A 27938-nucleotide genomic window follows, 5' to 3' on the forward strand; every position below is an offset into this window, starting at 1 on the left:
ATGAAGGAGTTTGTTCAAAAATTTAGAGTTCGGACACCTAATTTCACATTCTCCTTTTCCATACAGTTTTCCTTTCTTTCCAACAGCTCAAAACTTCGTTGAATAAACTACAATAGCTATCCAGATAGCACTAAAACCAAATAGCGTTCCTATTCATGCTGAACTTTGCACCGCAGCTGTGGGCGAGAGCGCTCGCCACCGATTCTAAAGAATGCGAGATCAAATACTAGCGACGGCGGCCGCTTTTCAGTGGAAGCGAAAACCAAGGAGCCGTGTACGGTGCTAGGTCACTGCACGTTAATGTACCCCAAGTGGTCGAAATTTCCGGAGCCCTCCACTACGGCCTTCCTCACAGCCTTAATCGCTTTCGGACGTTAAACCCCATAAACGAAAAACCAAATCATGCTGAACTTTCTGTAACAGTCATTCTAGACGGCTTCTTTTCTTTCCGATACCCTTACCTTACTTTAGTAGCAAACCCTGCTTGTTGGTTGACAAGCAGCAGCACATCCTTCGGTTTCTATATCACCGCGTTAGGTGCAGCTCGTTCAGCACGCTCATTCCAAGCTTGCGTCAACACTGTTCAGATGGCGAGATAGCACGCAGTGCAGAAAGGATACTGAGAGAAATGGAGAGCTTTGCGTGATGCATACCGGTCGGCAGGAAGCCTTCGCACAGCGCAATAGTGCGTCTGTGTGGGAGGCCCTCTTGCCACTTACGTGGCATTCGTGAGGAGGTAAAAAAATATATATATTCATACGGACTGTGGGGGGGCCTTCAGCGTTCACCACGTCTCGACCCCATGCCGCTTATAGCATAAACTCGTAAAGCATGGTTATCGGCTGCAGTATACGCGCACAAGAACCGCACCAATTAACGGGGTCACCTTCAGCGACACGTGGACGACGGTTACTTGTGCTAACACGTCCAGCAACGCCCAGGGAAAGTTTCTGAAATAAAATTTCCCTGTTCCACGCGTGATCAAAATTTGGCGCACCTTCATTTTAGAGCGAAAGAGGTTTGAAATGATTTCGTGAAGTGTTTTTGCATCACTTCATATACTACGAAAGAAAATGTAGATCTTTAATCGCGTGACTTATTTCTCGGTGGCTCGACCGAGCAGTCTTGGGTAGCAGGGAAATATGTGACCAAAAAGAACAAAAAGGAAGCCTTTTTGTTGCACATTGTCAAGCCAATATATAACTTTTCACTTTGTCACTTCCTGTGCCCCTGCTTGAAATTTGTGCTAAAAGTTGGGAATTTTTCATCTATCTATGCTACCACCTAATTTAGAGAGAAAATTATCGACTTCAAATTGTTTTTAAAAGGATCATTTCAACCAATCGCTCATTAAACTGAGCAAGAAAATATAATTCGCCACAAATAGTTCGTTCTTACATCAAGCATAAATTTCCCAACCTGCTGATCAATTAAATTAGTCATTTGGAAGGAGCGTCATTGTTTCAGAACACATATATAGGCATCAGATTGCTCAGTTGTAAGCAATTTAAGTGTGTTCGATTGTCAGAACCTAATTTTAAACTAAAATCAGTTGCTAAAGGAAACGAGACAGGGGCTTTGGGCGAAGACAAAGAGTCTAAAGGCTTCAAATTTGGTCACTGCTTTCATTTGGCACTTGAATCTAAGTAACCTTAAGAACACTCCTGCAGTCCTGATCTTCCATGCCTAGGCCCCAGTCTACTTTAGGACGGCCAACAAATATGGATGGAAATAGCGCAAAAATCAGCGAAACAAGTCTTTGCAACAAAATTCCTGCAAATGAGATCTCATATAAATAAGCTCACACAAAAGGTTCAATATGGCGCACAATTATCAGCAAATGCGTCATTAACTGCAATGCGTTGTGGCTTCAAAGAAATCTCTCCATAACCTACCAAATAACAGACAATCTGCGGAACACTAAGCGTGAAAGGCAAAAAAAAAAAAAACAAACACACACACACAGAGAAACATTCGCAATAGAAAAAAAAAAAGCTTATTTATGAAAATAACGAAGGTAAATTTTTAAATTTACGAATAAAATGTGGTGCTTCATTTAGAAATATCAATAATGATCTCTTGTGTCAACAAATTGTTAACGTCAAGTCGTCGCGCGCTTGCTATTATGCACTAATTTGCACCCGCTTTAGCTGCTTTATACACCAGGGATGTTATTTTATTTTTTTTTTTTAGATGAAAGAGATTCTATAAAAAGTTCTAAATAATTTGCCTATGAGACTAAGAACAGTTTAATCTTTCAATCTACAGCTTAGTTGTCAACCACTGGTCAATAACTCTCTCATTTGCTGAATTTAAGGTTCCCATTGCAATGAGCGTTTTGTGCGAAGCCGCTGCAGCGGACTAGAACATTTATGAAAAATTATAAAGAGTGAGCTGTTCTCGAGATACATATGCCAACAATTTCTTCTATTATTTGCCTACAGGTTCAAAATCACGACGACGAAAGAAAGCCGGAAGCCCTGCTCGCATGGTTCTCAGCGAAACGATCCTTTCACGACAATAAATTGTCGCGATGCCACCGACGTGAGCGGCTCGCGTTGTGCCGGGGAATGTGGCTCGTGCCTGCATTTATCCCTCGCCGACACGTCCGCTTCTGGAATGAGGTGCGGGCACCGGTGACGTCGGCGGTCGCCTGCCTGGAGAGGCCAAACGGCATTTTACAGGTCCTGAATGCGGGAAGGCATTCAAGCCATGATTCGCAATCTCAAGTTATGTGTCACTGGCAGTCCCTGTTTCGATCACAGTGGTATGGGCACTGACATCACACAGCACACACATACTTTGTATTTCGCAATCTTCAAAATCCGTTCCATGTCTTCTGGCTTTTGTCTTCTGACTTCAAAATACTGGGGCGCGTCTCAGAGAGCGAAATTCGCATTTCTCTAGGGCGCTGTTCCCAATGAAGTTTAGTGTGCACACTGGGCATGTGATATAAGCTAGCATCTGGTCCCTTAACCTCTTTCTTTCAAGGCTAATTAATAAAGCTACGTAAACCGTAGCTCGATGGAGACCCGTAGCTAGCCGTTTCTCGAGGCGGTCTATAAATTTCGCTTAGAACAAGTGAGCACAAAACAGGACGGACGCAAGATATGAAGAAAGGACGACACGTTTCCTCTCTCCCTGCCCTGGCTTTCTCTCTTGTAACCGTTCTCTTTTGCGCAAACTTGTTTTGACGTAATATGCACATACTAGCGAAGCAACAAGTTTCGCCTCAGTAACTTTCGCTTTGACACTTTATTCCTGAAGTCAAACTTTGAGAATTACATAATTAGTTTTTCCTAAAAAATTTCCGCAAAGAAAAAGCACTATTCTCTCTAGACCAGGCGACTCTCAACAACCATCAACTGGTTCCACTGGGACATATAGGGCACGCCAGCTTATTTAAATGTTTTGTTACATTTAGCTGGGACCTCCGGCATATTCAAATGCTCATTGGTTGGTTGCCCCCTCAGCTTTTCCTAAATATTCGGACTCATATCATTGTAAACTCACTGAATACCCAAACATTATTTGCCAATATTTAAGTTTCATTCATATATTCTTGACTTCGCTACTTCGCACGCTGTTAGTCGCTGCATTCATTCACATCCCAAAACGTTGATGCACCTACCTCTTCATTGGCCCTTCCTTGTTCTAAACTCAAACTTCGCGCCTTTATCTTTCTGCCTCTGCTCATAGAAGAATGGAAATGTGTTCCTCGAGTAGGCTTTTTATGTTGTGTTTTAGTGGCTTATCTTCCATACTGTATGTAGCGAACTCCACATTGAACCGGAGCACGACAGTGCTGTGCACTGGAAAACGGAGAGGCGGACGCAGTACCTACTGCACCGGGGGCAGCTGACCTTATTAACACCACTGTTCAACGAACAAGTTTCTTCTCGAGCTGCCAGGCCCGGACCGAGCCGGTCTGCCCCAAGTCGAGCTTGGCCCGAGCTCGCTACATTATCACCCTAATGAGTCGGGGCCCTGCCTGTCAAGTCATCACTCCTAGACTAGCTAGGTGGTGCTGGCTTGGCAGGCAGGGCTCTGGCTCATTAGAGTGATAATGTAGCGAACATGGGCCGCGCTCAAATTTGGATAGTCACGCCCGTGACACTGCAAGTTCGACGGTACAGCCGCATGAGTATTACAACAAAGTCAGGGCAGGGCGTCAAACCTTACATTAAGTAGCCAAACGTGTTGTCACATCTGTTTTCTTGCGACACTACATCTTCTTGGTGTGGGAGTATATAAGGATTTCTATTAGATTACCATTAAACAAATTGTCCGACCCAGCTTTCCTCTTCAAGAAAACTGCCGACTGGATTCCCGACTTAGACTTTCATTCCTACAGGCAAAGGAAAACTAGGAATATTTTAAGTAAGCTTTAGCCCCTATGTCGAGTCAATGAATGTTTTAGTCCCTCATTAGCCTGAATAAAGATGGCCAGCCAGTGAAAAAACGCTAATCAACACCTAGCCTTCACTTTTTGTCAGCGAACCGAAGAGAAATTACCCGGAGGCCGGGCGGGGGGGGGGGGGGGGGGGGGGGGGGGATTTCGCTTCCATCCATGTTTGTAGGGGCAAGAGCATGAAGTCGTGACAGAAACATTCATGAAGCCGCATCTCCACGCAGGTAGCGAAGGCTCCATTGTGATAGTGATAGCTCGCAAAGACATGTCTTCTATTTGCTTGACACGCAGGAGCAAAACGGCAGCTGCGCCGATCGCTCATACGTATCTCGGTCTTAATCACTGTATGCACCGCTGCATAGCGCAATCATCAAGTAGCGGGAGGGGGGGGAGAGTATGCGTGTGGGAGTGGGGAGGGGAGGTGGCTGTGCAGCCTGGTAGTTTTATTGCCCCCGTCGGGCAATATGCGAGAATCCTGCCGCGCATTTGCGTCACCAGGCGCCACCGTTCGCAAATGAGCACCCATGCATCTGCGATCCATCGTATCCCCAATAACCAACAACTATACCAAGGTATGTTGCCACAGTCCGATATAAAAAGAGAGAGAGAGAGAGAGAGAGAAATCCATTGCAAACAGTCATTCTGACGCATCAGATTGTCTTGCGCTCTGGGTGTTTCCGTAGAGAGCGATCGAGGCACACGTATGGAGCGGCAGCCAAGTGCGCACAAGCAGTGCAGAAATGCGGCGCCCGATTTCATCATCGCTGTACTCTGCGACGCCGTTTCGAGGAATACCGCGATTCGAAATCACGATGGTGAGAAACAAGCAAGAAACGAAAAGCAAAACAGAGCAAATGATTCTAGAGAGAGTAGCGCTCACACCTTTGAAGGAGTGTCGAGGAAAAGCGCTGACGGGTGTCGGGTAGACAGTAATAGAGCCCATTTAACCGAACGGAACTTAACTGTGTAACTCGAAAGTAAACTCGCGGTATCATTTAGATGCGATAAGTCATTACGCCATCGCGTTAGTATTTTCCCTCGACAGTGTGCCGCGTGTGTTTTTTTCAGTGGTATTTATCCTTAAAGACATTCCAGCCGTTTTACGCGCACTCTCTTACACAACCTTGCTTCGGCTAAGAAATTGAGAAGCTGTTATCCTAATATAACGCAATCATTAAGAGGCACATCAGCAAGTAAAAAGTGTACGTATACGATTTCGCATTGCTAAGCGCGCGACATCGTACAGATAGCCTCGCTTGCCATGGTGCAGCATTCCTTTGCTCTGCTGGTCCCAGACATTATATTTAATTGTCTCACACTGTCATCGTCGTCTTGTTCACAGCTGTTTTCGGCGTCAAACACGCCTATAATCTGCGTCAGACAATTTAAACAAGCTCAGCTTAAAAAAAAAAAAAAAAAAAAAAACTCAGAAAGCAGGCGCGCAACCTGTTCAGACACGTATATAGGCTGCCATATGACGCGGGTTTGTCCAAAGCAGCTATGAACAGGGCAGGAAACTCGGGCGTCCACAGAGGAAGCTCGAGCTTAAAGGCCCAACTCCAACGACATATCCTGGGCGTCGGCGCTCAGCGTCGGCGCTGTTGGCGTATGCAGAAACCGGTTTGAGCATGCGCACGGTACGAGACGCCAGCAAACTTGAGCGGAGCGCCGAGATCTGTCCGTGCTAGATTTCGACGTCAGCGTTCACGCAGGCGTCGAGCTGCTCCCCCGCGTAGGTCTCTCATTGGCGCACGTCTAGGCGCCGTACACCAATGAGAGGACAGGGTGGCCGCGACGTCTGAATTTTGAATTTTCGCTCGCGCCGAGTCTTCGCGTGCTTTTTCTTTTTATTGTCATCGCTTTGCGTCGTCGCACGTGGCCGTGATGGCAAAACCCTTCGCCGCCCATCGGTTGATCTGAGCCGTGAAGGAACAAAACTCAAAGACTCGTCTCAGCTACGGTCGCGGAAAACGGGACAAATTGATGTTGCGTCGATGGCGTTGCAGACTGTATTGAAAAGCCGAGAAAAATGTGGAAGATGTATATGTTTATTTGTGCAGAAGTAGAAAGTGTAAACTGTAATTAGGTTCCATGTCTAAATTACATCTCTTAACGCTTTAAAAAGCAGAAATTATTGAGTGAATATTAAAACTGCAACAACGCACCAGCGCGAATACAAGCAATACAAGCGTTAGCAGTGAGCGCCAAGTGCGCCAGCGCCGAGTCCCATGGAGATGCGCACCACCGCTTGTGACGCCCACTGTGGCACGGCGCTGACAGCGCCGACGCTGAGCGCTGACGCCTAGGATACGTCGTTGGAGTTGGGCCTTAAGACACCACGCTCTTAAAACCCCTCTATCATACATGACAAAATTACTTTTTAAAAGGAATTAAATTACAATACTAATTACTTTTCTGAAACTCGCAGACAAGTAGTTAAATTACATTGCTCATTACTGCTCCCAAAAAGTAATGAAATTACATTACAATTACTGCTAGTGAGTAATTCAATTACTTTTAAATTACTTTCTAGTTTCCATCCATGCAAAAACTAAGTAAAGCTAGTAAACAAAAGAACAACTTGTTCTCCATACGCGAAGCACACATTCTTTCGTCTTCCTGCCAAATTCCATCCCAGAGAGCTATTCCTTCCCTCTTTCCTACAGCACTTGCCATTACAAAAACGAAACAACAGCAAAAAAAAAAAAAAAAAGACAACTACAACAAAAGCAGAAGCATGGTCGAACGATCGTGAAATGGCCGGCGAACACAGCGTCTTGTTGGCCCGGAGCTGTTTCCGCCATTTGAAGGGCCAGAAGACGCTAGGTTATTTATTGCTTCCGCAGTCCCAAGAATCGACGTCGGCACCTTGTGCTCACTGCTCAGTAATGCTCAAGCAACGGTGGCTCACGCCGTGGACCCTTCCGCCTATCTCCACCAACCCCAATCCTCCCTTGCCCCGTGGTGACGACTCACGAGTGTAACCAGGCACGAATGTGCCCTAGCCGACGCAGCAGGAAGTGCGTTTTCAACCAGCCTTCTTGCACCATCTCTCCCTTCGGCATCTCCTTGACGGCTTGTATCCTACTGCTTGGAGAATGGTTGCCATAGGATAGCCGCACTAAGTGACCCTGCTACACACGAGGTCTCAGACTCACTGTTCTACTCGATTCTTTTGCCGATTCGTTATGCTGGCTTCGGCTTGCCGCACGTCGTTTCTGCTTTCAAGGCACTCTACTTTCTTGTTTATTGAAGGAGTAGTGGTGCTCTTAAGTAAAAGTAATTTCGAAAGGAATTAATTACTTTTGCTGCGAGATTACTACCAAAACGTAATTCATTACATTACCAAATTACCAAACAGAGAAAGTAATTAATTACGTTACAAATTACCGGGAAAAGTAATTAAATTACAGCAATTTCATTACGTCGGATCTCCCGAAGCTAACGACAGCTGGCGGGCTACCGTAGGAAAGATGGGGAAAAAAACTTTGTTCAAGCACTGCGGATAAGTTTTTGAAGCGAGGTTGTATTCGTCTGGTCTTAATTGGCCTGAATGATGCCTTGTTGAAATTGCACAAAAGGAAATGCAAAAAAAAAAAAGAAAACATTGTTGAAGTTGTTGACGCTCAAGGCATCATCAAGCCTGAGAAGGGAATACTAATGGTTCACACATGATCATCAGGGAAGCTTGTGGACCTATAGCCAGCTCTCACCGAGAAAAATGCGATGAAAGAAAAACTGGACGTGTGGACAGAGTGCACTGCACCGAAAACCCTGATATTTGCGTCATTAAAAGGCGTCAAATGAAATCGCACAACACAAAAGGAAAACATGCAGGAAAACAAGGGTGGAAAGAACTACATTTGAAGGCAAAAGAGCAAGGAGGTTCTACGACCAAACAATTAAAAAGTGGTTTCAAACTTTCAATAGATATGCTTATCACAGTCTGGCATACAGAGGAAGTTTATTGAACGAATGCACATCCACGGAGCTGTCAGCCCCGTACAAGCAATAAAATTCGAAAGAAAAGAAAGCATTAATTGCTGAAACGCATTGCAACAGGTGCACTAATTTCGTCTCGTGGCACTGTGATGCAAACACGGCGAACACAAGTAAATACACGCGATATTAGACAGTTTTCTTCATTATAAAGTAATTGGCAATCAAAAAGCTAGAAATACATATGCATGGAAAATAAAAGCGCTGACATGCTACAACAAATACAAGTCAAGCCAGAAGAACAAAATAGAAATTACATGACAACGCACATCACGGCCCATAGAATGCTAGCCTTGCTAAGCGAATTTACCTCCGAGGTAAGTGAGGTAAGTTCTTCCCCTTGTAATTTACCAAGTGCAGCAGTACGGCATCAGCTTCGTCGCTCTGATCCGAAAATAGCGACCGGAGCGCGCCGGAAAGAGAAAAGTATACGAAAGCGCAACGAGAGATTCCACGTGACACGCACTGGCGAATGAGTGAGTGGATGATTCTGGGGAAACGGGAGGTGACAAGAAGAAAATTTCTTTGGGAGCGGGATGGCGGAAAGGTAAAACAATGGCAGTACTTTCGAAGAATAGAGTTGCTTTATACGCTGTCCTCTTCATGCGCCACCTGGAAGCCACTGTGTCAAAATACAGCCACATATATTCAAAACGAATACCACCTAGAGCTTTACGCCAACTTTGTCGACTGAAAATGGCATATAGCTTAGCACTTATCGACCGGCTGCCGAGATGGCGCAGTGTTCTATGACCAGTGAACCTAACCTGTTCGCCTGAGTCTTGATCCAAAACCCATTTGCGGCAATGTTTTAGAGCACAGTGGTTGGGCCGGTATCGCCGCCGAGCGAAAGATAGTCACGAGCCTCGAGAGAGCCACGAATCAAAGACAATTTCTCAGAATAGAAAGAAGAGACACGAGCTCCGCGTCGTTCGCTCAGCGGACACCAGAGACGGCCTGCCGGGTAGAGTGCGGTCCTCACTGAGGCCGGCATCAAGAAACGCCCTAGACGTTCTCTATCTCTGGCTATCCACTTTGGCGCTCTCTCCTCGGGTTATCTTTCACTATGAAGAAAAACAAAATCGGGACATAGGGGTATGAAAGCGAAAGCTGTCACATGCGCCACACACGCGTAGCCTTCCGAGAAGAAGAATGAGTGTGACATGTTTAAGAAGGCCATGAAGAAGAAGTAAAATAAGGAGACGCAACCACTGAAATGCTTCTTCTGTCGCTGCTTCTAAACGAGCTGCTCGAGAAAAGGCTCAGCGCCGCTGACCCTAGAATCCAGATGTGCTTAGCACCGCCGCCAAGAGACCATTGCCGCTCGCGCCGTCGAAACACGAACTAGGCGTATCCTCCAAAAGAACCTTGTCTTCGAGAACCAGGCATTGATGCATCACATATCTGCATCCATTTCTCCCACCAAAAAACATGTTACCCTTAAGGGTACCGCGTAAAACCTTTACTGGATCCCGTCTGTGGCGCCCCTCGTGAAACCTCGCTCGCGTAGGTGTACACTTTGCTACTCGATTAATAGAGTCGGGACAACCTTAGACTCCATTCAAGCAAAGGATCAAGCAGGTTTTCGGAAATGGTACTCTACTATCGATAATATCCATACCATCAACCAGGTGATAGAAAAATGCTCGGAATATAACCAGCCCTTGTACATAGCATTCATTGATTACGAAAAAGCATTTGACTCGGTAGAAACCTCGGCGGAGATGCAGGTATCGCGAAATCAGGGGGTAGACGAGCCGTACGTGAAAGTGCTGGAAGATATATATAGCGGCTGCACAGCAACCATAGTTCTGCATAAAGAAAGTAACAAAATTCCCATAAAGAAATGCGTTGGGCAAGGAGACACGATCTCTCCAGTACTATTCACAGCTTGCTTAGAGACTTGGAATGGGAGCAGTTAGGGATAAGGGTAGATGGAGAATACCTCAGTAATCAGCGATTTGCTGATGAGATTGCCTTGCTAAGTAACTCAGGGGATGAACTGCAAATAATGATTGATGACCTAGGCAGGAAAAGTAGAAAGGTAGGCTTGAAAATCAATATGCAGAAGGCTAAGGTAATGTTCAACAGCCTCGGGAAGGAACAGCAGTTTACGTTAGGTAGCGAAGCACTGGAACTAGTAGGCGAATATGTCTACTTAGGACAGGTAGTAACCGCAGATCAGGACCATGAAAAGGAAATAACAAGAAGAATGAGATTGGGATGGAGCGCATTTGGCAAGCACTCGCAGATTATGACTAGCAGCTTACCGGTATCGCTCAAGAGGAAAGTATACAACAGCTGCATCTTACCTGTACTCACCTATGGGGCTGAAACGTGGAGGCTAACCAAGAGAGTTCTACTTAAGTTGAGGACAACGCAGAGGGCTATGAAACGAAAAATGGTAGGGGTAACATTAAGAGATAGGAAGCCTGCAGAATGGGTCAGAGAAATAACTCAAGTTACCGACATTCTAGTGGAAATCAAGAAGAAGAAATGGGCATGGGCAGGGCATGTAGTGCGAAGAGAGGATAACCGATGGTCGCTTAGGATAACAAACTGGATTCCAAGGGAAGGAAAGCGTAGCAGGGGGCGGCAGAAAGTTAGGTGGGCGGATGAGGTTAAGAAGTTCGCAGGGGTCAAGTGGATGCAGCTGGCACAGAACCGGGTTAATTGGAGAAATATGGGAGAGGCCTTCGCCCTGCAGTGGGTATAGTCAGGTTGATGATGATGATGGTGACTAGATTAATCGCAAATCCTTTCATTTTTGTGCCTGTTAATTCGGTCATACTCAGCACTAAGTCGGAAGCTGCCACATTATATGTAAGACCAACCGAAGTAAGTCCCACTTTCAACTACACATGAACGTGCCTATGTGGCCTATAGAGGTGGCGTATCTGACTGGAGATACAATAGTTCAGAGCGCGATTCCCATCTCTCGCCAACTCCTGCCAACGTGTCCGTGCCATGTGGTCTCGTGACGTCACATAACCGGCTGGCCAATCAGTGCTCGGTCATGTCACCTGCCAACTAGCCCCTGCCGGAGGCATAAATTGCTCGTCAAATTTCGCTCACAAAGTCAGCGGCGAATTTTCTGCATAACGGGCCCTTAACTCTGCCGCCTTAAAAGCGCCGTGGTTTTTAGCACCAGCCAAAAAAAGCGGCCTGCCTTGCTCCAAAGCCTCTGGCACCTGGCATGAGAGCCGCTTGTCACCTTACACTGTTGGCACATGGAAGAGCCACCTGTAACCTGCCACGGTTTGAGAGGTATATTAGAGATGGAAATCTCCCCTTCCCTCCTGATGGAGAGAGTCGGGAAAAAAGAGACTGATATATCGGAAGGCTCGAAAATAACGAAAGGCTTGCATCAATCAAAGTGATCACCCCAAAATTCATGAATAGTAGTTAGGAAACAAGTGCAAATCACAAATTTAATTGTCCCTACAGTCTAAGGAATTGAACTTTGTACACGCACCATAAGTACATTACTAACCTATACCTCGTTGTATCAATCGTAATCATCGCCCGCGTTCCTTTTTGTTTTTTCTACAGCCGCATAAATGAAGGACGAAGCCGCCTACATTCCCCAAAACTCCTCCCTGCCAATGATGTCGACTAATTGAAATAATGTCGCGATTATGCCCTAGCGTGGCATAGTAGGTGGCCGACAGGTGCATCTATAAAATGGTATTAACCGTGACGTCACGGTAATCGGTCGATGCAATTGTCTGAAGGAACTTCCTTGAAAGGGTTTGCAGCTTCCTTCTTGAGGTCTATGCGAGTATAGAGTCATGTCAGCATCCATGCTAAACGATGATACAAGAGGAGCAAGCAGCGAAGCAGTTTTTGTTTGGGACAGTACTTGCGACCCTTGCTACAAGTAATCACTGATGTGCCCAGGATGCACAAGTGTAGCCGACGCGTAAAAACGCCGCAACTTGAAGCACGTTCCACGTGGTATTGTGATGTACGCATTTCCGCCTCAAACACACTCCGGGTGAGATTCTCAATATCCTGAAGTAGCAGCTAGTCGAGGATTTCTTTTCATATAGCTTGGAATGAGTACCAAACATGAAGCCGATTTTTAATTTATTCTGCCTGCTATAGAAGGTGTCTTGCCGGCTTAAACTTTTTAATCGCTCCAGTCCAACAACATGTCGTCATGTATCGCTGCCTGTTAGATATCATGCGGTCACTGCCTTGCTCCTTGAGCTTGCGCTTTGTTTAGTGCTGTCATGTTTCATGATATTTTTTTATATTTTATTACATGTTTAATATTCGATATAGATGGCCTGTATTTCGGAACCGAAGGAATGAGACCTAGACTAAGATGAAAGATGTCATTTTAATTAAAAACTGGTTTGCGACGCTCAGTGGCACAGATCTTACTGCGCAGTGAAAAGTTCGCACAAATTGCAGGCCACGCAATGCGCAGAAGTTTCGCGAAAACCGAGGCAGCGATTCACCGCAGTGACGCGTCGCGGCATCTGCGTGCCGAGTCCCAACGCGTTATACCGGGAAATTCGCGTGTTGTTTAGAATTATGAGTTTGTCTGTTCTGCCATTGTCTCGCGCCAAGACCGGGTCCACGTTTGCTAATGCAAAGCTTGAACGCGCTCACACTTACACGCACCCACACCTTCTCGCACTTCGCGCTGCATCACAGTAGCCCGCATGCCAACAAGCGACACAGCTGCCGCCTGTCATGTCGCGGTAACAAACGTGCGCAAACAACGGCAGCACGGTCTCTACTTAGTCGCCCACGGCTCTCCTGCAGCAGAGATCTCGAAAGAGCAGTATTTTCTAACCCTTACTCGAACGAGCCAGCATCGATTGAAGATGTCCTCTTTACACAATATCGGCGCAACGCTGGAACGAGTTAGCGTGAGCTATCGTGCTATCTGGTTACTCAATGTAGCGCTGGATAAGGGAAACCGAGCACGTGGCTATTATGCCTGGAATCACAGCAGGAAAATGAATGTATCCTGGAGGGGAATGCTCAAAACAAAATACAAAATGCATGCCATTGATTACACTGCAGCCGGCTCACATTTGAAAGATGGGGACACTTCGGGATAAAAAACTGAAGCACTACTGTTACATCGGCCTGCCAGGGCATCCTGAGAGACTAATTAAAAATTGAAGATATATGCGATATTGGTAAAGCCTCGGGACACGTGGAAAAGTTTCGCTAAAGAGATTCGTCAAAACCGTAAACGAAACTATAAGGTTTGTCGCAAACGTCTTTTTCAAAGCTTATAAAAGCTGCAGGCGCAAGAGGCCGCGTATGGAGCTGCGGTCCCGCCGGCTTGTGTGCGCGATGCGTTATGACAGCAGTCGCACTCTAAGTGCCACCGGCTTGCTCACATCGAAGCATTTTAAAAGCCTTGTACTTGTGGAAATAAATGTTTTCTCTGCTTGCGTCATGCTTTATTCAGAATTTACAACAAAACAAAAACTGTGCACCACCACAGCCACCATCGCGAAACTCGCGCCAATGCAAGTCTCTGGTGATAGTATATACAGCCATAGCCTCAGTTCCAGTTTACTGAGTGAATGTTTTGTTTGCCTAAGGGTATCAAAAGTTTAGCGCAGAAGCACGTCCCGAAGTAGAACACTTTGAGCAACCTCTTCCTCAAAATAATGTAGTGTCATTAGGGAAAATGAGAACAAGAATTTTCTCAAATAGAAGTGGAAATACCATAATTATCGCATGATGCACGAATACAATGGCACACCAATTAAAACATATTATACGATGTTAGCAAGTCACTGAGACAAAGACAGAAACGTCCACTCTGGTTTTGATGTTGAAGTCAAATGTCTGGTCAGTGTAACTTCATGCGTCGTTTAGACAAATATTTCAGTCCAGATGTTTTAATAAATATGGGCAGTGCATTACAAAATAACGCAGCGCTAAACTGTGCCGTATATCTGCAATAATTTGGGTTTATCTTTGGTACAAGAAGTTTAGTGTGCACAGCAAATCATGCTATTACTGCTTTGGAGCTGCGATGCCGTGAATGTACTTATGCTTCTGGCTTTATCGCGTGTTCTAGGCAAGAGCACAAAGAATAATGGCAAGATATGAAGGCCTTGATAAATGGGAAGAGAAGGTATGGGCTGAATGTAAGCATCCTAAGAGCTTGGTTTTGAAGGTGCCTGAGGAATTCTATTTGTGAAATTTATGTACATCCTGATGATATGAAATAATTATTGCGGTTATGAAAAAGCATAATACAACATGAGTATATGCAGTGGAAAGGAGGTCCTTGTAGGAGCTACCAAATGGTTTCAAAAAGAAAACAACTTTTGAATTAACACCGCGACATGCTCCTTGAACTTGAAACGTGAATCCAGCTCAATTTCTTGGAAGATTACAATTAGAAGGATAAATTACACGAATGCCAAGATAAATGTTTTGTATAGATTACGCGGCGTGTGTGCAGAGAGGGAAATGTAATGGAAATGGTTGTTGTGCTCCTTCGCTATTAGTAATTGGGTACAATAAAGAGTTTTCAAAGTTCACAACTTCTGTTTGGTTAGGGAAGTACCTGTGAATGAGGAGTGCCGCTGTTTCCACAAATTCGCCTTGTACCCAACTTCGAAAAGGATACGCTGTACACGACCCTGTCGAATGCTTTAGTGCAAACAATCAACAACAGCCGCTGCTTCTATAGCCCTTTGTCAAGAGTCGGCTTAATATTAGTGTATTACTGATAAATGCTACTGCGACGAGAAATTAAGTCGAAATCCGCATTGCTGAGGCATAGCATTAAATTTGTGACGATATCTAAATTGACGTGCTATAAAGTTAGCTGCAAAATGTTAGCATTGCGGTAGGGCGGTATTTAGCTGCACTACTGGGATGTCTTTAAGAAAAGAGATTATTTTTCCTGGAGCCAACGCTTATTTGACACGGTTCGGTTTACGTATCTTAAAATCTTAAGGCCTCCCAGGTTTAATGAATCCTGGTCGGTTAATCCTGATATATATATATATATATATATATATATATATATATATATATATATATATATATATATATAAACTCAGATCAGAGAGCGCGCAAGATTGCAGTTTGTCACAAGACCAGCTTTATTGGGCAGCAAATTCCACTCGTGCGGCTAAAGTGGAATGTGTAAGATACCGTTATGAAGACATGGAAGGTATGGTAATCTTCCGATGCTCAGATCTGCATTTCTATTGAGGTGTGTCTTGTACTGGCACTGATCAGTTAATACTGCCATCAAAAACAAATCAGGTTAGGAGCTTAGAGGTTAGAGGCTACGATGGAAGTGTTTTGGCGTAGTTAAACCGAGCGGGACGTGCGAAAGCTTTTACGCCCAGACAAAAGTTGATGGAGACGACGACGTGCAATGCATAGCGCGAGAGCGTGTTACAGCCTGTACCCGTGGTGATCGAGCGCAACGATATAGCTACGACGTTCTGTACTCGCGAGAATTTGCCGCGTTCGAAAACGTTCCGCCTCGACTTTTCTTTTTTTTTTTTATGTGAAAGCGCTACAAGCGGACATAAAAGCGCTTAAATGATTCTGCTAGGCTTTGAACCTCAGGATTAGTGCTCTCGCACTAATGGCAATACCTCTAAGAGCCTCTCAAGGGAAGATCTGCGGATGTATGAAACACACGATTGTCGAGGATTTTTTGGTTGTATTGTTGGCACTCGCAGAGATGGAAGTTCTTTTAGGTCGATGCTCCTTTCCCTCCGTTTTTCTTCCTTTTGCTTTCTATTTTAGATCCATTTCGCCTCGACGAAACTCTGCAAAGACAAGTTAAGCCGGTTAGTTGCGCTCAATCATACGCGCAGCATTTTGGAAGTGCGAGGGTCTGTATAAAGGACTAATTTTTCAGTAAATCAGTGCGGTCTGTGTAGGTGGGCTGTAAAGCAAGGCGAACGTCATGCGCGTGATAGGACCTGATTTTGTAGATGATTAATAAACTAAAGCTAACAAAGCAACTTTTTGTATGTTATATATTAAGGGGCAAAATTATATTGTGAAATTTAAGACCGTCAGCCCCAGAAGTTGAGCCTTGTTTATCTATTTTCTTAATCGGCAGTGTGGCCCGAATTACCGAATGTCAAAGATGCCCATTTGAAAGGTTGGCTTTCCAGCATTGCAGATTCATAATGTGGCATGTATTGCAATTCTTACACAACAAATACCGAGACGTTAACGTATTTTATAGCGTTAATAACTTAACATACTTTTTGGAGATTGCCACGCGTAACGGCGTCAGTTATGTAATGCGAGAAAGCCAGATTAACGAACTATAAATCGCACATTTTTGACATTCGACATTTCAAGCTACACCGCCGACTAACTGAAATTTAAACGCGGGGCCCACCTTTGGTGTTTACAGCCTTCAAAATCAAAAATAGAAAATTTAGTAGGTAATTTAGGTTAATCAATGATCTAATCACCAAGTTCTATCGAGCAAATAATGTCCGTCTTGCTATAAAACCCACCTGCACCCTTCGCATAGGCGTATCCCTTGTAGATTGTAGATTTTTTTTGTTAATACCCGTTCGTAAACGGTTAATAAAATCACCCGGTAAAGCGCTGGCGGCTAGCACCTTTCGAGGATCACGTTTTCCCACAGGTGCGCCAGCCGACTTGCGTCGAGAAGGTGCAACGCCTGTACATTTAATCATTACCCAGTCTAGCGCATGCGTTGCCGTCTTGATCCCTGCCCATCAATCACGACAGGCGAGGTCGATTACTATGGAGGGGGAAGGCGGAGGGGGGTAGGGGGGGGAGGGGAGGGGAGGGGGGCTTTTTTGCACTCACGGTTGCGACATCATGCTCGCGTTATGGATAGTTTTGATTCTCGTTGCTCTTAAAGTGTTACAAAATGAAGCCAAATGCTTTCAAGGAGTGTTGACGCTACCGAGATTAACAAGAGACTAGAAAGCTAACTTAAAAAAAAAAGTAAAGGATGCTTACAGTGAGAAAGGCAACAGGTGGGGGGGGGGGAAGTGGGAGGGGGGGGGACGAGAGACATAATGCGAGATAGACGAGAGAAAATGATTTCCGCGTCTGAGATCTACCTGCGTGTCTGTTCTCCCCGTGTGGGGAGGTGCGTCCCCACGTGAGGCGGCATGGCTACGCGGGGAGCTTTCATGCATATTCAATCCGCCGGCGCAGCTCAATAGAGATGGCCCCTTACTGCTGAGCTCGAAGGCGCGGGTTCGATCCTTCGGCCGCGCAGGGCCACTTTTCGGTGAAGGTGAAACGAAAGGCTCCCGTGTATACTATGCGATGTCAGTGCACGTTAAAGGAACCCTAGCTGGTCGAAACTGTCTGGAGCCCTCCACTATGGCGCCCCATATTACCGATGCCACTTTGGGACTTTAAGCTGCATATACCACAGGCCGTAACCATCCATTTCGTGCTCCGTGGCATATTTCTGTGTGTTTATCGGTAGCCTTATGCGGGTTTGTAGTTCTGTTAAAGATCGGACTTGAGCAACCACTTACAAAATACTATCTTTAGGTACAGGCAAAGCCACGGAGAAGCAAGGCGTTTCGGAATCCGTGCGGACTTCTTGATTACAGTGGGGCAGTCAAGACGAGTGAGGAACATTCTTAATCGCAGTTTGTAACGCTACTACTATTCCGGCAATGTCCGGCAAAATGAAGTTTCGCTGAACCTTTCAATTCAAGCACGAGTTATTTACTTTCAAACCGTACAGTAAAGGAACCAAGCGGGAAAAGGTGGCCCGACCGCCTGCAGCTTTTGAGGTTGAGCTTCGCCCAAAGGCACTGCCGATTCGATACTTCTCGTTACAATATCGTGATCTAGACGTTTTACGTCCTGAGCAAATTTACGGAAACGTCGAAGGTGTAAACAAGAGGAGGGTTTGACCTTATAGCTTGCACACTAAATGTCCACGCGTACGTCCGCGTTCGGACGTTTGTACACTTAACAGCCCTCAAAAAGGATCGTTTTCCATACTCTCATAAGTGCAGTTGTGTGTCCACATCTTCGCTTGACCTCTGTGTGTGGCTTTACTTTGGACGCGGCAGCGGCTTTCACACCACCCTTTGATGTAAAGCCTACTACCATGCAAGCTTAAGGAAGACAATTGAAAACCTAGTAAAAATGTAATGACCTGGGAAAATCTGGGTGAAAGAAAAGTTGGTTCGTTGGTTTGTGGGGTTTAACGTCCCAATCGACTCAGGCTATGAGAGACGCCGTAGTGGAGGACTCCGGAAATTTCGACCACCTGGGGTTCTTTAACATGCACCGACATCACGCAGCACACGGCCACCTAGCTTTTCGTCTACTATAATCTACTACCTATGTGTATGCTACTGACACCTACATGAAAGATATCTACGTGACCGCCCATTTGAACTCACAGCCCATTCTGAACGTAATCACTTATAGTTACGACATTTTGTCGTTGTACTCAAAATGTCGTAAATGACTACGCAATTACTATAGGCTACTCTAACAGCCCATACGAAACGAGCCGTGCCTCATGTGTTTTGCTGTTATGAATTCGAGAACATCTAGAAGTGACAAGGCGAGATATATTCAACACGTATTTCTTAGTAGATTTATTCTTACTAATTTGTTTGTGGCTTATTTTCGCCATATTTCGTTTTCTGTGTTTTTTTTTTTTAATACGTTGATTCATGTAAAACCGTCTCTTAAGGCACACAGCCATTCATACTATGGTATCATACGGGGGGTGAAACGTCTAGAAGCGGCACATCTGGTTTATAAGCGACGTCGTAATGGACGGCTCATCGATAATTTCGACCACCTGGAGTTTTTAACGTACACTGTCATCGCACATCATGCGGGCTTTATTGCATGTTGCTTCCTTCGAAACGCGGTTGTCGCGGCCGAGATACGACCCCGCAAACTTCAGATCGCCAACCAAAAGCCAAACACTCAAAGACGAAGCGGCGGCTACGCAGGCGTGTAGTCATTGTTCATCTGCGAATGTCGAAATAGAAATCTATATGAAAATGAGCGCATGCATTAATGCCTAGTAAAATACAGTTTTATTAAACGAGACTAAGTAAACAAGGCTACGGCTTAGTTAAAACATTATCAGAGAGTCATGGTGTCCATCCATTGCCCCATTCTTTATACCCCCCCCCTCCCTTTTTTTTTAACTTCCTTGATCTTTTTCTTCTGTTTTCTTTTCATCTTCATCTTTGTTCTTTCCCTTCCTCTTTACCATTTGCTTTTTCTCTTGACTTTGCATGCCTGATATCCAAGTGAATCAGTGTCAATACAAGGCAATACATGCCAAACCCAGTCTTATTAGGGGAAATCTTCCCCTTTTTGCATGGCTGGGTTTTGATTGTCTTGTGCATTTCTACGGCAGCACCAACACGACCACTCGGGGTGAGGCCAGTAACAGGTCTTGTCGTAAAGAATAACTGATACCCGGTTAAAATGTCAGGCTCCTCAATGACAAAAAAAAAAGGGGGGGGGGGGGGGATACCGTCACCACTGGGCAAGCACTTCGAATCTCAGTGTGTTACTGCTTCTGTTAAAATTACTTACTGCTCCTGCATATTATAAAAGAAATCACCAACCTTCTGGATTCATTATCATCATCATCAGACTGACTATACTCACTGCAGGGTGAAGGCATCTCTCATATTTCTCCAATTAACCCGGTCCTGTGCTGGCTGCATTCACTTGACCCCTGCGAACTTCTTAACCTCATCCGTCCAACTAACTTTCTGCCGCCCCCTGCTAGGCTTTCCTTCCCTTGGAATCCAGTTTGTAACCCTAAGCGATCATCCGTTATCCTTTCTTCGCCCTACATGTCCTGCTCATGCCCATTTCTTCTTCTTCATTTTCACTAGAATGTCAGTGACGTGAGTTATTTTTCTGACCCACTCTGCACATTTCCTATCCATTAACGTTATCCCTACCATTCTTCTTTCCATAGCCCTCTGCGTTGTCCTCAACTTAAGTAGAACCCTTGGTTAGCCTCCACGTTTCAGCCCATAGGTGAGTACAGGTAAGATGGAACTGTTGTATACTTTCCTCTTGAGCGATACCGGTAAGCTGCTAGTCATAATATGCGACTGCTTGCCAAATGCGCCCCATCCCAATCTTATTCTTCTTGTTATTTCCTTTTCATGGTCCGGTTCTGCGGTTACTACCTGTCCTAAGTAGACATATTCGCCTACTACTTCCAGTGTTTCGCTACCTAACGTAAACTGCTGTTCCTTCGCTAGATTCCCTTTCTGGATTAACACGCGCCAAAATAAATGGAACAGTCCGACCTTACCCGTGAAAAAGTGTCGTGGAGATGGAAGGCGTCCACTGCAGATGTTTCTTCAGCGTAGAGTTATGACGGTACGAGTTGCTGTCATACCGACGAGAACCCCTTTAGGGCGTCATGCATTTGCGTGAAGGCCAAAGAAGAGCGCTTAAACGCAACAGTACTTCATCGCCCGTGTCTCCCTCGCATGCAGTACAAACAGACCGCCTCCAGACGACCGCCAGTAAATCAGACGTAGCAGCGTTGATGCCGTGATTGATATCGGCGGCTATGCAAATGGCTTGCCGGCGGCCTTGGGAGAGCCGACTGACGCATGCGCACGCGCAGCGTAATAAGGATCGGCGAAGGAGGAGAATTGTTCTGCGGGTGATTCGAGGACAGCGTGTCTCCAACCTCTAGTTTGTGTCGCGCGCGTCGAGGAAGCCCCGATAAAGGCAGGTGGGCGGCGATCAGCTGTTCAATGATCAAAATCGGCCAGCCGCCGCTGTCCCCGCTTTTGCGTTCGGCGGGGTCCGCTGTGAATGCGTCTTCATTTCGCTATCGCAAAGCCGCACGCAGCTAACGACATTGAGGTCACCGGTCAGCTGGCGGGGGAGGCCGCGACGGTGTCGACGCACCACACTACGATGGGCTGCCGCCGAGGCCACTCTTTCCTCCCTAAGCAGCCCCCACCACCCTCCCACCTCCACCTTCCCGTTCCTCGACCGAAGCGCGTATTCGTGGCAGGATTGCCGTTCGGACACCGTAATTCGGATTCTGCTCTTTTGTGATGGGCGCTCGGCGCGGCGGCCGTGTCCTTCCTGTCTGGCAGACCGCGCGAGGACCGGCTCTTCGCTTTCGCTCGCCCTGGTCACGACTGCTATTGTGAGGACGACATTCTTCTGGAGTACCCCTCCTTGGAGAGCCGTTTCTTTCCTTTTGCCCCTCTTTCCTCGACCGGCCCTGGTTGTCTTATTCAGCCTCTCAATCCTCCTTTGCATTGGCACCCACATTCCTACGCCCTCAAGACAAATTGGTCCAGCGTGCGGCCACGCTACCTCGGATCAGCGCGGGTGGGCGGATTTGTCAGATGCTTCCTGCCTCCAGCCTCGTGGCGATAAATGCGGTAGTCAGCTGGATGCAAGGAAAAGTAAATACCCTCGAGCAGTGGACTAGCTCATCGCAGGTAGAAATGTTCGCCTTTGTACGACCAGTTAAGCCTCAAGCTGTTGGAAATAGAGAGTGAGCCATCTTTTACTCTCACGAGGCAGCACTGAAGAAGAATAGTTCGCTGAGCGAAAATTGAGAGAATTTCCATGCTGGACGGTTTTATTTTAATATTTCACTCAGCCAAGCTACCAGATAAGATTTTGGCACTAATTCATTTTTCTTAAACGTGATAAGGCAAGACAGAAACGAAAACAAGAAGTGCATTCTAGACAGAAAAGGGAAGTAAAGTGACACTGCTGCTGTTGCAAAGATTGCGGCCAAACATGCGACGCTCTGGGCATTTTCTAAGAGACCAGCGAACCGATTCTCACTGAGAAAATTGGCATTGGTGTCGTATATAATAAACCATGTCAAATATCAGCTCGAGGAAGATAACCGAAACTGAAGACGGGTTTCGCTTCCCAGACCTACATTATCGAAATATACCGAGTATCGAATCATGAGGGCCGATAATCCCGCGTAATTAGCTTCTCGGACATGTTTGTACCAAGATAGCCCGGTTCCTAACATATTTGCGCCGCGTCCTTTATAGTGAGCTATCTCCAGAGGCGAGTTCGCTCGAGTGTCGACTGCTAGCAGGCACAACCCCGTCCGTTCCTCGTTACATGGGTGCCAACGTAGAGTCAACCTCGCTTCCTGACGCGGACGCATGCGCACGCTCCGGCGAATGTCACGGCCTCGACCTTGTTTTCATAGCTTGTCGATTCGCGAACAGCAATCTCACAGGCTCGGAGATGTGGCGTTCCCGCGTTTCTTTCTCTCGGTGTCGTCGGAACAGATTGCGGTTGCCTCACCTGGTTTTCACGGGAACCTGTCGATCCGGGCGTTGAGCGCATGCTCCGATGCTATCGCGGTTGCCACTGACCTCAAGCGCGGCTGGCGCGCAGATGCGGCTGTCACTTATGCACGCCAATTGCATTGAATACGTACTTGTCTGAGTGACTCTTGAGAGGAGCCCAGCGACTTTATTTGATATCGTGAATTTGACAACAAAATAACAATCGCATCGACCAAAAGAGAAATTCAATAATTGTTTGCTTCTACGAAAAGAGCCTTAAGAGCCTTGTTGTGAACAAGACTTCTGTGTTAGGTCAGTGGTTGGTAGGGTTTAACGTCCCAAAGCGACTTAGGCTATGAGAGACGCCGTAGTGGAGGACTCCGGAAATTTCGACCCCCTGGGGTTCTTTAACGTGCACTGACATCGTACAGCACACGGGCGCCTTGCTTTTCGCCTCCATCGAAAAGCTGCCGCCGAGGCCGGGATTCTATCCCGTGTCCTTGGGAACAGTAGTCGAGCGCCGTAACCACTGCGCCACCCCGGCGGGGCTATATGTTAGGCCAGTACTATCTTGAGAGAGGGTATCAGTAAAAGACACATTTTTGCTTTTTTTATTATATGACAGACACACAATGCGCTCTTTAGTGATGCAGTGTTAAGGACAAAACAAAATAAGGCAACCATGTTTTATTCTTTTTTTTTTCTTGGCTCTTCCTGGCGTTCATGCCCCTATTTCTTCTCGATTGTAAGCATAGAGTAATAGAACTAGCACGAGTAACTGCGTGAGAACTTTTCAGCAATCTCTCAAACTTTATCGTGTGCCAACAAAACAAAGCGAAGAACGTACAACGAAGAGACTACACGAAAACAACCCAGAGAGAAGGCTATCAGTTTGCACCAACATCCAAAAAAGAGGGCTCGTCAGGCGAGCTCTTCTTCCCTTGTGACCACTCATCTTTTACCCGACGCCCTCACGCCCATATTACGGCGTATAGCGCAGCAGCAAAGTTGGCGTAGTAGGAGGGCGATAAATTAGGTCTAGAGTTTATTAGAATAAGCCGTACTCTCATTAGTTATGCCTGCATCATAAAAATGCGGTGTCTGCTTATGCAAGGTGTACTGAGTTTTGAAGGAAAAAAAAAAATCGAATTTCACACGTGTGAAGCTTAGCTTCGGCCTTAATTTCGATGGTTATCTAGTGCATGCAACAGGATTTCCGATTTTACTTCCCACTAGTAAGGCTTTGAGAGTGCTCGAAATTTTCGAATAGCGAATCGAAAATTATTCCTTTCGATTTGCGACCCGAATAATAATGTTTTATCCAAATTATGTCGAACGGACCGATTACCTTCTCAAGCTGTCGAATAATTTTCGAATAACTATAGCACTAATTTCGTAGTTTTCTTCGACTGTTCCGAAGCCGCATAGTAACGCTCCCGCGATCAGTCTGCGCAAGAGGGAGGGTTGGGTACGACAAGTCGGTCCATTGGTGCGCGTGTTTATAATGCTCGTATATATGGCATTTAAGTGGGGAGGACTCGGCAAGTTTTAGATATCGGAGTTCGTAGCTCAGAACATTGTTCCTCTCATCAGTTAAGATTTAGGGCTCTTTTATTCACACTTGTCATGAATAGTCGAAGTTGATTTGTCCTACGCGTATGACATAACGATCACAGAGTCAATACACTGACTTCGTATTGCATGCCCAAGGGAACTGTGGTGCTGCACCTATCGGCACCTACTCTATGAATTGTAAAGCCACCTTCAGCGCTTTGCTCTTTCGTATTGATGTTAATTTTTTGTGCTACATCTCCATCAGCGTAAAAGCCGCAGCGACAATAATAAAAAAAAAAAAATTATCTGTGGTTTAACTTGTGGTTAAACCTGGAGTAACGCGATGGCTATCTGCGTGGCTACGCTTGGGCTCGGCTGGAAAGTAAAGATATGGATTTGGCACATGGTAGTTTTACTCTGTGGTTTCGGCTTTATTTATGCCATAGGGGGCATTTTTGACCACTAAAGTGAGATGAGGCGAAAACCTCTATCTCGCGGTGGTCCGAAGCCCTCTAATACAGCACCTCTTTCTCTCTGTTTTCACTGCCACCTTCGCGATGACGCGATAGCGTAAGCTGCCAGCCAACATATAAAGCCCCGCTTTAACCGAACCGTATGAACGTGCCTGCGTGGCCTAGGGGTAACGTGAATACAAGAGTCTTGGCAGGCTGTTTGTGATATCACCCTCCCATATATAAGGAGAGGCCCGAGTTGGCAGCTCCTGCCAAACGTAATGTCAGGAAGCCCTACGTCCAGTTAGTGCTCGGCCATGTCAGCTGCCGGCTACAGCCTCCCACGACTTCTTCTTTCTTCGCTCTTCGGACTGGCACGGGCAAGCACCGGACAGGCACGGACAGGCGCGGCGAAATGGCGAGACTGCGACCAATGTAGCCCTCGCTACAAAAGAATGTTGCATTTTTCCCGGATAGCTGAGGCAGCCTGATTGCACGTTAGATCGAAGTTTTTATTGACCGTAAATCGCATTTGATTCATTCTATCGCTACACGATTCGTATTCGAGTAAGCTTTTAATTAGTCTGGGTAGAAAAAATAGCCTTTTCGTATTCGATATAGTTTCCGGTAAGTATACTATTCGTACACTTTTACACTTAATAAACTGAGATTGACTGAAACATGCCGCATTGAAATTGCTCGTAAAGATTTTACGACGACTTTCTGAATCGGGAAGTGAAGCTGCGGTTACAGCAATCCACACATCCACTGTATGCTCTGTACGTCACAGAAGTGAATAAAATGCCCGAAACTGCAGCAGCGTACATACAGGCTCGAGTAAAATGACTAGCACGATGAGGTCTCGTCTCGCAGCGGCGAAAACCGCACCGTGAGGCTAGCGCGGCTCCCTTCTTTGCAAACAGGCCTGACACTTTCGTTATAGGCGTATTCGCAATCGCAGCGCCCAGCTTTGTTATCTGCTGCTCCAGAAACACGTCATTATAGTGCTGTCTTAATTTTTTTTTTCCCGCGACTCTACGTGGTGGCGACTGTCCAGGCGCCTTAATTCCTGCTGTGGTTTCGCCAACTTGAGCACGCCATGTCAGCAGCGGCAAGTATGCGAAAGCTGCCGAACGCAAGGACTTTCGAAACAGTAGCGGCTGCCACAAAACAAAAGCCTAAAAAGAGTATAAAACATTTTCCCCGCGTGATCCGCTGCGAGAAACCTCTTTACGACGTTCTCTCCAGTTGTCTGTACTCATTCTCCCAGTTCTTTTACTCCAAGTAATGCCTGAAATTTCAAGTGTCTAGCTGTGCTTCCTGCTTGGCATTTACGACGTGGGTGCAGAATTTTCCTTTCACCACAACCAGGCCAATGCCGCATTAGCTTGCACACTTTATGAGACGAAAGCTACCAAGAAGAAGCGAGGCTTAATAAAATAATCAATCATTTGCAGGATCAATAGCTGAAAACACGAAACGAAACACGGCCCGTCCCCCTGTGCGGTGTTATGAGTTTTCTTGAGAGACACTTCACTATTATGGTCAAATTTAACCCAGCGAGGCAGGCTATTTGAAGCGACGGAGAACACTCGCGTAGAATGTAAGTAAGCAAAATTCATGAGCGTTATACTTTTTTTTTTCTCACTAAATCTGCATCAGGCTTAGCGTTGTTTGGCAGTTCCCTTCTTTAGGTGTGTGTGATGGGTAGGCCGTATCGTGTTGACGAGCCGAGCAGGGCGAAAGACGCAATTGGATTATGTAAAAATTCTAGGTGTACTTTGACCACTAAAATACTATGAGGCGAAAGCGTTTGTTGCGAAGTGGTCCGAAGCCTTCCATTAATGTACCGTCTTTGCCAAAAGTAACCAGGCTGCGTGTTTTGCTTTTCGCTTGAATTCTAAAGTCAACATGGAATCCCACAGTATCAAAGCTTGTTAAAAAGTGAGGACAGGAGCTCATCTTTACTTTGCATATGTTTAGAGCTTCAGAAGTTGTACGAATTCTCTACTACCGGACTGAGAAGTGGAGCACGCAGCCTGGTTACTTTTGGCAAAGACGGTACATTTTTCTCTTCACTGCCACCCTCCTTTTCTTTACAGCTCGGTTAAGGTGTCCGCGGAGAATTGTGATTGATACTGTGCCTTTTATTTGCTGTCAAACAATTTGAAACGCCGCTGATGCATGCTGTACTGCATCTATTTCTATATGCTCTGGGGTGCAGCGTTCTAGGAAGCGGCAAATGAAAGGCGCCGCACGGAAGCCTGGATAGAACGCCCGGCGGGTCAGCTTCGTACATGTGTGACTGGCCTGATGACGTCATCACTAGTCCTGACGGTATGACCGGATGTGACGTCATTACCACTTCCGGTTATTAGACATGACCGAGTGTGACGTCATGATGACGTCACATCATATAATGTCACGGCCGATAACGTCATCACGACGTCGTAGCCAGTCGTCATTACTCATGACTATTTATCATTACTAATGTATAATTGGAACTAACTAGTGACTAGTTATTAATCACCTAGTACTGGTTAGTGACTAGTTAAGCGAAGGTGAGCGCAACGATTAGGCAAGCGATGTGACGTCATACCAAACGGCCGCGGCGGCTCCGCGCTGAGCGCGCGGCGTCCGCCAGCTACGCCGGTTGCTAGGCAATGGCTCAAGATCATTCTGTGCCTCATCGAAGCACCGCCACGGCGAAATCGCAAGTTCGTGGCCAATGTAGCTTTCGCTGCAAAAAAACATCAAACGCGGCAATCATTTTCCCACATTGCCTTAAATAAATTTGAACATAGTGGTCACCCAGCATGGTCACCCCATGCTCAGCAAAGTAGTTGAGGGCTAACAGCGCGGAGACGAAGGACAAGGAAGAAGACAACACCTGCGCTGGTCCTTCGTCTCCGCGCTGTTATTCCTTAAACATGTACCAACTAGCTCAACTCTCCGTTTTATTTTAGTTGAGGGCCTATACCAGGTGTCCCAGCTAAACAGCCTAGGTTTTAAAAAAAGTTTGACTGCTTTCGCCCAGTGTAAACAACTAAGGCTTGTTCAGAGGCGCATGGCCTAGCAACAGTATTTTTCTGTCTCTAAGAATAACGTATCAATCGCAGATGATTTTTAAAAGCAGCGGGTGCCAGGAATTTCATCAATGGACCCTTTACATAGCTCTATTCATTGGCCTTAAAAGAATTCTACCACGTACACTGCTGTTGCTCGCACCTATCTAGTTCTCTCTCTCTCTCA

General features: G+C 46.0%; 1 long non-coding RNA gene across 1 annotated transcript in view; it reads right to left on the reverse strand.

The window, feature by feature from the left end:
- The window catches only part of LOC146204164 (uncharacterized), an 89664-nt gene extending 68753 nt beyond the window's left edge, over positions 1–20911 (reverse strand). The window contains exon 1 of the long non-coding RNA XR_014702695.1: positions 20700–20911. This is a non-coding gene — a long non-coding RNA (uncharacterized LOC146204164). The remainder of the gene's footprint in view (positions 1–20699) is intronic.
- Positions 20912–27938: the final 7027 nt, after the last annotated feature.

Source organism: Amblyomma maculatum, chromosome 1 (assembly GCF_055883805.1).
Source record: "Amblyomma maculatum isolate TAMU_Amacu chromosome 1, ASM5588380v1, whole genome shotgun sequence".
Classification (NCBI taxonomy): domain Eukaryota; kingdom Metazoa; phylum Arthropoda; class Arachnida; order Ixodida; family Ixodidae; genus Amblyomma; species Amblyomma maculatum.